Here is a 12,210-nt window from a genome sequence, read left to right on the forward strand (position 1 = left end):
TGCAAATACAGAGGAGGAGGTTAAGCATGCATGGGATAGGCATAAGGCCATCCTTCATATAAGATAGGGCCAGGGGCTATCCATAGTATTTAGTATATTGGGCAGACTAGATGGGCCAAATGGTTCTTATCTGCCGACACATTCTAGGTTTCTATGTAGGGGTTTATTTTAGAGCAGAAACCTACCTAACTTTGGGACCAGCTGTGGATGTTCTCCCAAAGTATTTAGTAATTTATGGGTATTAATAAAGGACTGAATCCTAATATACTGGAAGAGTAAGTTCTTTGGTAGACAAAATCCCTCTACTAAGGCATCAAAAGATTTCATCTTCTCTCCAGTACATGAATCTTCCAGAGCCGATATACCAACCCGTTTCCAAAATTGAAGATTTACGTCCAGGATTTATTTTGCCAATATATCCTGAGAATTCAGAGGCAGTGATCCGGATACCTTTCATCTTGATGATAGTTTGTCTTCCTTCTAGAAGGGAGCTCTTGACTGAACCTAATGACGGAGCTTGAGGCTATCTCATCCCACCCCGGAGCAGACAAAAATCTCTTTCATTAATTTAATACCAAAAATAATGGCAAAAAGTGCATATATAATGTGTCATAAGGAATCCATGTCTATAGTCCATATGTAAGGACAGCATACTTGGCGCATCCTAGCACCAATGCTCTTATGCTCCATTTGATGTAATACATAAATATAATATATCTATTTGGATGTGAACCCAAAGACTTGTCTCAGTCAAACAGCCATAAAAAAACAATACCCCACAAAAATAAAAAAACACATTACAGAAAGGATTTGAAGCTTACCGCCTCATTACTCATTAAGTCCCAATGTACTAGACATCTCAATGTCCCAATAGAAATTGATGAATCTACATGTTTGACATAGACCCCCAATCCCTGATACTGTAGGACTCCCGGGTGGACAAGAAGAAGAATTTTTTTTTTGCACTTTTGGGAGCAGATAGAATGTGGGAATAACAGGCCATTCAGTGATCAATCCATCTAATGTTTTCAAACTGCTAATTTCTTCAGCCTTCTTCAACATGTCATCCAGCTCATTCTTCTACTGTTCCAGAGGGTTACTTTCCAATTGAGAAGAAGATTGTTTATCATTCAGTTGATGGAAGACCTCCTCCTCCTCGTACATATGGAATCGGCCAAATCACCACACTGCCCCCCTTATCCGCTGGTTTGTGAACCGTCTGTTATAGATTTCTCAGTTCCTTGAGGGCTTTCCACTGATCCTTGTCAAGGTTATCATTAAACTTACCCTCCCTTATTCTCTTAACATTATCTTCGACTAACCTTACAAAAATATCCACAGGTGGACGAAGTGACAATAGGGGACGATGCTATGAGCAACGGGGCAGATGTGCAGGGAAACTGGAGGCACTCTCCACCTCCGGTCCATTTAATAACCACTCCAGATCATGTAACACTTACAATTCTACAGGAGACATACCGGTCTCCTCTTTTTTGTTGAAATGTTTTTTAAATAACAGCTTTCTGGCAAACAGTTCTAATCCTCTCTACTGGAGGAAAAGTTAACCCTTTCTGTAGCATTGTTAACTGGGATTGTGTCAATACTATGTGTGATAAACTGATTACCTCCGGTGCCTCTTCACCCTTTTTTCCAGATGATTGTCCCGTCTGGTCTTCCTTTTTGTGGAGGGAGTTCTGAGGGGGGAAGCCCAGCGTTTCACGCCATCTTGTTTGGCAGATTTCCTGTGTCTGCCTAAAAAATGCTCCCCACATCCCTGTTTGTTGGCTGACTGGAGATAGAATGTGATATCGATACTGATCTGGACCAATTCCTTACATGGTTCCACCAACAGATCTTGTTAGCTTGGAAATCCAACTAAATCTCTTTGGAATTTCTTGACCTTGAGACCCTGAATTTCCTTTCCCACTTCACTAATTCCACCTCCAACTCCCCATCGAAGCTCCCACGAGCCTCAAGTGATTTCTGATCAGCACCAATAAGTAATTAAATCCAAGTAAGAAGCATTTATGTCACCACCAGGATTTAGGATTTGTCATCGTTCACCTTCTAATACGGCACTAGAGAGTTTTCACGTATTGTTATATTTAAATCTTCTAATGATAACCGGAAGATTTCGTGTGACCATAATATCATCTGCACACCTGGTTGTCATGCTGGTGTTCCTGCCATCATTAATACCCTGTGTCCTCTCATTAGATCTTATTGAGTGAACAGACCCTTCTAAGGTCAGGTTAAATAACAGGGGAGACAAGGGACATCCCTGTCCAGTGCCATTAGACAGCTTAATCTCCCTGCAGCTAATACCCGTGCTCCCAGTACAAGCTGTTGTGTGCCAATTCCCCTACAAGCCGTCCATATTAAGTGTGGCCGACAGGAACCCCGGTGGAACTGATGAAAAGCAGGCAAAAGAAATGTAATAAGTCCTTAATCCAGCGAGTAGCCTCACGTGTTTGCTTAAATGGCATAAAGCCCAGTTGGTCAGTCAAGACGAGATCTTCCATGACTAATCCTAGTCTATCAGCAAGGATTGTTGCAGATATCTTCACATCCATACTGATAAGAGTTATATAGCCAGATCACAGTGAAGAATCCATCCCCGGTTTTATCTTGGCTTCTAACATTTCTTATGTCGGTTCTTTGCCGTTACAATACTGATTAAATAAGGGCTAAAATATCAGCGAATTGCTGGAAGGATTCTGCCAGGAAACCATCTGGCCCGAAGCTGTCCTGGTGCATAGCCGTTTATGATCGGCAGATTGAGTCGGCATCTCTGGCTGTTGTTTACTGTAGGTAAATTAAGCAGATTTACATAATTATTACTAGAACTTTTATAGACGGTTAATAAGTCCCTTGGTCTTTGATCAGATTGTGAATCTTGTAGAAATACTGTAATCATTAGACATCTCAGTGATCCTATTCTGAGAAGCACATGTACCTAACCTGTGACAAAGCACGCTACCCGCTTTGTCTCCTGGGACGTAAATCAATGCTTTCTCTTTCTTGAAATGGGACCAGCACATTGCTGATTAAATACAAGCCTTAGCTGAGATCAAGATCCTGGATTTGTGTGAGTGTCGAGCACTAAGGGTTTCTCCTGTGTTCTTGTTCCAGAGTTTTTAGGTGAGATAATAAGGTCTCCACATTCTGCTCCTCCTGCCTCTTTAAATTAGTTTGGGGCTTTTCTGAAGAACCCCCTCAGAACAGCTTCACGGGTTTGCCATGATACCTAGGGTGAAATATTCTCTGAATAATTACATTGAAAAAAAAGTCAGTCAAGGTTCTCCTAGCTTCTTGTAGGCAAAATCTCAACTGATCTTTACTTCCGAAAGTAGGATCCAGTCAGTAAAAAAATAAAATAAAAATCTATACGGAAATCTGACTTATGTGGGATAGAAAAAAATTGAAATCCCGTTCACCCCATGTATATAATGTCAACATTTTGATCAAGCCCCCAAGCATGAGGATCGCCTTGGATACTCTGTGCCATTTTGGATAGCTCCTCGTTTGGTCCAAAATGCCTTTCTCCATTTCAAAGTCTCATTTTTCTGGGAATGTTGTTGGACACCCATCAGGCCAGTGTCCTTCTTCTGGCAGAAAACCATTGCTTCTTTAACAAAATCTTTGCCTTCTTTTGTGACTGCTTCCAACTTCAATCCAACTGTATATTAGATCCAGGGTCTTATGGTCTCAGCCATCATGTTGGTTCTCTAGCCTTCGTTTCACACCCGTCCTCTTCAATTATCCATTTTATCCATGTGGAACAAGACTCTAGCACCCCTAGAGTATTCAGTTTGTCAGTCTCAGAGATGGTAGATCTCCTTCTCCTTGTAGATGATGGGACATTTCTTTGTTCTTGTCCATTGGTTGGCTGTCACAACGGATGCCATTCTCTGCATATCTGACAGAAAAATCTGACAATAAAGGAAGAGATGTCCCTTGAAGAATCCTCTCTTATGATCAACATCCTGGAATTGAAAGTCTTGATTTGCTGTGCATCATTAGACAAATTGTCTAGCAGATCAGCCTATTCAGATGCAAACAGACAGTTCAACGATGGTGGCTTACCTCTATCATCAGGGCAGAAACCAGAGTCTGGCAGTTATGGCAGAGATAACTTGCATTCCCTAGTGAGCAAAACAAAAAGTTCCAGCACTATCGGCTGCCCCCACTGTCCCTATGTGGACAACCGGATTGCACTTTTCCTCAGCAGGGAGTGAATAGACTCTGGCGAATGAGCCCTTCATCCCCAGGTTCTTCAGGACATTTGCGACCGATGGAAGCCAGACAGATATAGCCCTCATGGTGTCTCATGTCAATCAGAAACTTCAGTCATTTGTCTCTTGGTCCCAGATTCCGCTAGCTCTAGCAGTCTTAGTCATTCTGTAAAGTAATTTCACGTTTCCTTACTTGTTCCCTCGTCCTGCCATGTCTCCTCATGAATATAAGGGATGAGGACCTGCCCATGATTCCCATAGCCACAAGTTGGCCTCATTGAGTTTGGTACACCTCTCTGATCGCTCTACTCATTGGTGACCTTCAGGAGGATCTACTCTCTCAGACCGCTCTTTTTCACCCAAATGCATATGGGCATGGTTGTTGAAGAAGCCATTCTAAGGGCTTGTGGGTTTTTTGGAGTCTGTGATTCAGACGGAAGCTGTCTTCCTCAGATATATTACAGAATGCAGAAATCCTTTTTTCGTTCGTTGTTTTCACCTATGTTCTCACCAGGATTTCGTCTTTTCTTCAATCTGGCTCTGAAATGGGCCTAGGTCTCAGTTTCCTTGAAGGCAAGTTTTAATGCTTTCTATACTCTTTCAGTGCACTCTAGCTTCAAACTCTGAAGTTTGCACTTTTTTGCCGGGGGTAGTCCCTTACCAACTCCTTTAACGCCTTGAGATTTCAATCTCATGCTTGATGCCCATCAACCTTACCCCTTTGTGCCTTTGCAAGATGTTTGCCTATGTTTTCTTTCCTACAAAGTGGTCTTTTTGGTGACGGTTACTTCCATTTGCAGGGTTTCGGAGTTTGCTTTCCTGCCGATTCATCAGGATAAGGCAGTCCTTTGGCCAGTTCTATCTTTCTTACTCAAGGTGGTTTCTGATTTCACCTCAATGAGGACATTTTGTTGCCATCATCTCCTGCCCATTGTTAGAAGCGAGTTCTTCATAAACGGGGGTTTCAAATCTTCAGTTGTTTAGAGGACCTGTCACCAAACTATAAAAACTGCTAGTTAGTATAATCTAAGGAAGGGGAGAGGCCGGTGTCATGCAAATGCGGCAGGGCGGTGCGGTGACTGTACTCCAGGCCCCGCCGCTCACTCACTGCTTTATTGCCTAAACCTTTTATAATAATAGCTTTCATTGAAGTTCCGATCCCCAGCCACATCTGTACTACTTACTAAATGTCCTGTAGCAGGCAGAGCACAGCAGGGCGGCCGGCCGTAACTCACTGACGTCACGTGCCTGCGCCGCCTACTTCATTCATAAAGTAGGCGGCGCAGGCACGTGACGTCAGTGAGTTACGGCCGGCCGCCCTGCTCTGCCTGCTACAGGACATTTAGTAAGTAGTACAGATGGGGCTGGGGATCGGAACTTCAATGAAAGCTATTATTATAAAAGGTTTATGCATTAAGGAAGTGAGTGAGCGGCGGGGCCGGAGTACAGTCACCGCACCGCCCCTCTGCATTTGCATGACGCCGGCCCCTCCTCCCACCGGTTTAGCTCCGGTATATTAGGGCATCTGTGGATGCCACTATTATGGGGTGGGGGATATGTGGATGGCACTGTTATCGGGTTGGGGATCTGTGGGTGACACATATATAGCAGTGCAATCCACAGATCTACCCCCCCCATAACAGTGTCATCCACAGATCACCCCCCCATAACAGTGCCATCCACAGATCACCCCCCATAACAGTGCCATCCACAGATCACCCCCCCATAACAGTGCCATCCACAGATCACCCCCCCATAACAGTGCCCCCCTCAGATCCCCCCATAACAGTGCCCCCCTCAGATCCCCCCATAACAGTGCCCCCCTCAGATCACCCTCATAACAGTGCCCCCCTCAGATCCCCCCATAAAAGTGCCCCCCTCAGATCCCCCCATAACAGCGCCATCCACAGATCCCCCCATAACAGCGCCATCCACAGATCCCCCATAACAGTGCCATCCACAGATCCCTCATAACAGTGCCATCCACAGATCCCCCCCATAACAGTGCCATCCACAGGTCTCCTCCATAACAGTGCCATCCACAGATCCCCCCATAACAGTGCCATCCACAGATCACCCCCATACAGTGCCATCCACAGATCCCCCCATAACAGTGCCATCCAGATCCCCCCCATAACAGTGCCACTCACAGATCCCCCCATAACAGTGCCATCCACAGATCCCCCCATAACAGTGCCATCCACAGATCCCCCCATAACAGTGCCATCCACAGATCCCCTCATAACAGTGCCATCCACAGATCCCCCCCATAACGTGCCATCCACAGATCCCCCATAAAGTGCCACTCACAGATCCCCCCATAACAGTGCCACTCACAGATCCCCCCATAACAGTGCCACTCACAGATCCCCCCATAACAGTGCCATCCACAGATCCCCCCATAACAGTGCCATCCACAGATCCCCCATAACAGTGCCATCCACAGATCACCCCCCCATAACAGTGCCATCCACAGATCACCCCCCCATAACAGTGCCATCCACAGATCCCCTCCATAACAGTGCCATCCACATATCCCCTCCATAACAGTGCCATCCACAGATCCCCTCCATTAACAGTGTCATCCACAGATCCCCCCCCATAACAGTGCCATCCACAGATCCCCCATAACAGTGTGATCCACAGATCACCCCCCATAACAGTGCCATCCACAGATCACCCCCCCATAACAGTGCCATCCACAGATCCCCTCCATAACAGTGCCATCCACATATCCCCTCCATAACAGTGCCATCCACAGATCCCCCCCATAACAGTGCCATCCACAGATCACCCCCCATAACAGTGCCATCCACAGATCCCCTCCATAACAGTGCCATCCACAGATCCCCCCCATAACAGTGTCATTCACAGATCCCCCATAACAGTGTCATCCACAGAGCACCATTAGTTCAAAACCCACCAAAACACACCTTTTGGTAAAAAAAAATGTTCTTCTTATTTTCCTCCCCAAAAACATAGTTGCGTCTTATAGGGCGAAAAATATGGTATTTCACTTTAGCACAATAATAGCAGTTTTGAAACAAAAAAAATATGTTTTAGTGTCTCCATGTTCTGGGAGCTATAGCTTTTTTATTTTTTGACTAATTCTCTTAGGTAGGGGCTTATTTTTTGCGGGATGACGTGACGGTTTTATTGATACCATTTTGTGGGACATATGCCTTTTTCATCGCTTGGTGTTGCACTTTTTGTGATGCAAGGTGCCAAAAATGGCTTTTTTTTGCAATACAGATGTATTGTAATGCATTGCAGAGGGGATCAGACCCCCAAAAGTGAACATCAGAAATAAAATTAATAAAAGTAAAAAAAAGAAAATAAACATTTACATTTTTTATGGTGTTTATTGGACAGGGTGGATCATGTGATGTATTTATAGAGCCAGTCATTAAGGACACGGCGATACCTAATATGTGTGTTTTTTTTTTTTCCTGTTTTTTATTATAAAATAAGGGGAAAGGGGCGTTTATTTTCTTTTTTTTACTTTATTAATTTTATTTCTGATGTTCACTTTTGGGGGTCTGATCCCCTCTGCAATGCATTACAATACATCTCTATTGCAATGCATTGCCTGTTAGCGTATGACACTGAGTCATACACTAACTGGTTGCCTCGGAGACAGGCCTGAGGCTGGACAGGTTGCCTAGGAGACGGGCCTGAGGCTGGATCTCCTCCGTACCCGTAGAAGGCAGTTTCCGATGCCGTGTAAGGCATTGGACAGCCTCTGCACGGCATCGGGCTGCCTTGTGATGCATCGGGTCCCCGCCACAACAGCGCGGGTACTCGATGCGATCACTTACCCGACACAAACCCCTTCTATGTCGCGGTCAGCGCAGACCGCAGCATAGAAGGGGTTAATCTGACGGCATCAGTTTTTACAGCTTTGCCGGCGGACACAGCAGGAGCCCAGCTACTAGGGACTGCTGGGCCCCTGCAATGATCGTGCGCGCACCACTCCGGTGCCCGCGCGATCACCATGATGTACTATTGCGTCAAACTGTGGGAACGCAGTGGTTTCTATGACGTAGTAGTATGTCAAAGGTCGGGAAGGGGTTAAACACAGTTCTTTGAGTATGGCATACTTTACTCTAAGTTCCTGCACCCCCGGTTCTTGAGTTATACCCCCACCCCTTAATTTCCAGCATCACACATGTTAATCTGGTGTAACTGACCGCTTTGCTTCTTCCCGCTGTGACACTCTCCATTACACACAGCCTCCAGCTGCAGGGTGATCTCTTGGCGGCAACATCTCACTCTGACCGGAGTCTCCTCTCGTTGGCACTAGGCTCTGGCCTTCTCTCAGCAGGTGACATCTCACTCTGGCCAATGAGACCGTGTCTCGGTGGGAGATAGTATGCAGCATAGTAAGAATTAGCAAGTCTCACAACATCAACATGTCCTGATGAAGAGGGCTGTGCGCCCTTGGAACACGTTGACAAAAATAATAAAAATTACTTTCTTTTAAAAAACATCACGCAAGAACCCTGCCTCCTGTTTTCAGCGCTGACAAAACGGTCCAGAAAAATCATCATTTTTATCTCCAACATCACGATTCTTGTTATTTAGTTCTGGGGCTTTACGTGGTTACTTTAATGATCTGTTCCTGTGATTGCGCTTCTTCAACTGCCCTTATACAAACTGTTTGGTCCTTGGTCCCTCTAGGAAGGTATAGATGGTGGCAGGAGCTAATACTTTTTACTTGGTGTCCACCTCCATGGTGTATCCAATAATGAAAGCAAGAGAATAAAATAGCTGTTTACTCCATCCCTGTGTGTTTTCTACAGATGGACTTATAGAAAGAAGTCCCCCCGAGAGATGTCCCCGTCCTCTGTATCCCCAGGACTGTCTAGAGGAGAAGCTCCCAGAGAACCATCAGGTAGATGGAGCTGAAGTCTCCTCAGAATCTGATTAGAAAGGGACTGAACCAAAGACCATTTTACATTTCTCTTCTTTAGGATGAAAATCTGATGGATGTTAAGGTTGAGGTTAAAGATGAAGCAGAAGAGGAGACGGATTTATGGGGCGATCAGCAGGGTAAGGAGGGGGCTGTCATGGGTCACCTGGATACTACTCCCATCATCTCATCATCACATGTAATAATCTCTCTTGTCCCTGTGGGTTTCCTACAGATGGACTCATAGAAGGAAATCCCCCCGAGAGATGTCCCCGTCCTCTGTATTCCCAGGACTGTCCAGAGGAGAAGCTCCCAGAGAACCATCAGGTAGATGGAGCTGAGCCCTATACACATCTATATAGGGGGGTCCTGCAGTCATAGAGGGGTCATAGATGGTGGGGGTCTCTTATGTGGATCTGTTAGATTTCCCACCTGTCTGCTGTATTGTCCTGAATTGTTACAGATGACAAATCAGGGGGAAGATGTGACTGATATTAAAGTGGAGGATGGAGAAGAGTGGATGATGGGCGATCCCCCGTGTAAGAGTGAGGTGGAGGAGGACATTCCAGTCCATGTGACCACAGGTATGGAGTCATGAATGGAGGAAGGGAATTGGGAGGTTTCTTCAGGTGAGGCTCCACCTTAGAGCTGCAGTAAAGGAGCACTCCGGGCAGTGACCCCTGTGTTATGTGCAGGAGCTGATGGAAGATGTGACTGCACATAGACATCCTCTCCAGGATCTTCTCTCCATCCTCTTATGGTCCAGGCTGGACACTCGGCTCAGCACCAGATTTTGGGGGGCACCCGCTATGATGATCGGCCGCTCTAATGGCTGAGGTGTGAGAAAACTGAGTTTAACCATTTAAGCTCCACATTCCATGGTGATAGGGGGCCTCCTGTGACACTTGTTTTCGAGCCTTAACCCTCCAGGCCCCTCATCAGTTTAGTCGCTCTTCCTCTGTACTCTCTCCAGCTCCAGGGAGTCCTCTCTATAGACTGGTGTCCAGAACTTAACTGCATATTCCAGATGATTCCGCACCACTGCCTTGTAATATTACATCCCTGCCCCGCGAGTCCATGTGACAAAATGCCTCTTTATAGCGGTCACTAAGAAGCCTTAGGCTAGCCCACCACCGTTATATGGCGGCCTAGGCTAAGTGCTGCCCGGACCTCAGCTCTCACATGGGAGCTGGGCTTCCTGCTTTATAGACTCTGTAGAAAGAAAAATAAAAAAAAGTTATGGGTCTTGGGATCTGGCGATGCAAAAATATATATATATTTTTTTAAAGGTTTATATTGTGTAAAAATAGTAATGATAAAAAATGATACATATTTGGTATCGCTATAATCGTACTGACCTAGAAAATCAAATTATCAATTTATGCCAAAAAACATGTCGCGGTGTTGCCGTTCTCTCCCTATCCACCCCCCACAGAGTTAAAAGTTAAAGGGGGTATTCCGGTAAGTGCCAACAAACAGAGTGGATCCTGTGAAAAAAAGTAATAAAGTCTTTATTTCTTCAGTGTAAAAAGTATAAACAAATGAGATCCCTCCTGTCAAAAAGCTGCCGCGCTTCAAGCCATACAAGTAGTATGAATGCATGACCAAACTGTCCGTGCCCCGCAAATCCCGCGTCTGCGCCGTCCATTTTAGTATTAGGCGCAGGTGCAGTGAGTGAAGGACGGCAGCAGGCGAGCGTCCTTCACTCACTGCGCCTAATACTAAAATGGACGGCGCTGTATTTGCGGGGCTCGGAGGAGACCGAGGATGTCAATCATCTTTACAAGGGCGTGCCAAACGGTGAGAGGACGGAGCCTCTAGCTGCAGGAACGCCCCATTGGCACCTGGAGGCTCATTTGCATATTATTTAAGTCATTATTTAGCGCGAACGGCGGCAGGCAGGGAGTTATCCGCCAGACAGTTATGTTCTGCTGACACCAGCGCTAATCTCGGCCAGATACAGAACCCTTTAATATCTAGTCATTTACGTTTCTTGTATTACTTGCACATTTCCCGCACGGCCAGCTGTGGCATGGTAATAGTTGGATGCGCTGGGGGAGGGGATTATTGAGATTCTGCACCCCCCATCTCGTCTACTGACAGTTTGGTCATGCATTCATACTACTTGCATGGCTTGAAGCGCGGCAGCTTTTTTACAGGAGGGATCTCATTTGTTTATATTTTTTACACTGAAGAAATAAAGACTTTATTGCTTTTATTCGCTGGATCCACTTAGTTTTTGGGCATGTTCGGAGGGTGTGAATACCAGCCGGATCCGTGCTGAATTGGTCAACTGACCTCTCACAAGGTATCCACAGCTGGGACCCCCACCGATCACGAGAACAGGAGTCCCGTACCCCTGCTGCTCCCCTGAAATGACCGGAGCGGCAGTCGGACATGTGCCTGGCCGCTCCATTCATCTTTACGGGAGTTCTGGAGGTAGGTGAGCGCTCTACTCGCCCATCTCTGGAACTCCCACAGAAATGAATGGAGCGACCGCGCACATGTGCGACCAGTAAGGGGCCTGCAGGGGGTACAGGTCCGCCGTTCTGGTGATCGGTGGGGGTCCCAGCAGTAGGATCCCCACTGATCTGATAGTTATCCCTTATCCTGTGGATAGGGGATAACTTCTACCTACCAGAATACCCCTTTAAGTAAGTTACCTGTACCCCAATTTGGTGCCATTAAAAACTACAAATTGTCAAACAGTCCCCGATGCGGCTACATCAACGGAAAAAATTATATAAAAGGTAAAGCTCTTGGAATGAGACATTTAAAAAAGACATTGCTTGGTCACTAAGACTCTAAATATTCTGCTAGCTTTAAAAGCAGCTGATTGACACTGCGTGCTCTTAGTTAACCCCTTCCTGACGCAGCAATTTTCCGTTTTCATATTCTGACCGCACATAACTTTTTTTATGAGATGTGAGGACTCATATTTTGCTTATTAAATTTTTGGGGGAAGTAAAATGATGAAAGAACAGCAAATCGGCCATTTTTGTTTTTTTCCATTACGCCATTCACAGAATAGAATAAAATATTTTATTAGTGCGGATGTTTTCA

Source organism: Bufo gargarizans, chromosome 4 (assembly GCF_014858855.1).
Source record: "Bufo gargarizans isolate SCDJY-AF-19 chromosome 4, ASM1485885v1, whole genome shotgun sequence".
Classification (NCBI taxonomy): domain Eukaryota; kingdom Metazoa; phylum Chordata; class Amphibia; order Anura; family Bufonidae; genus Bufo; species Bufo gargarizans.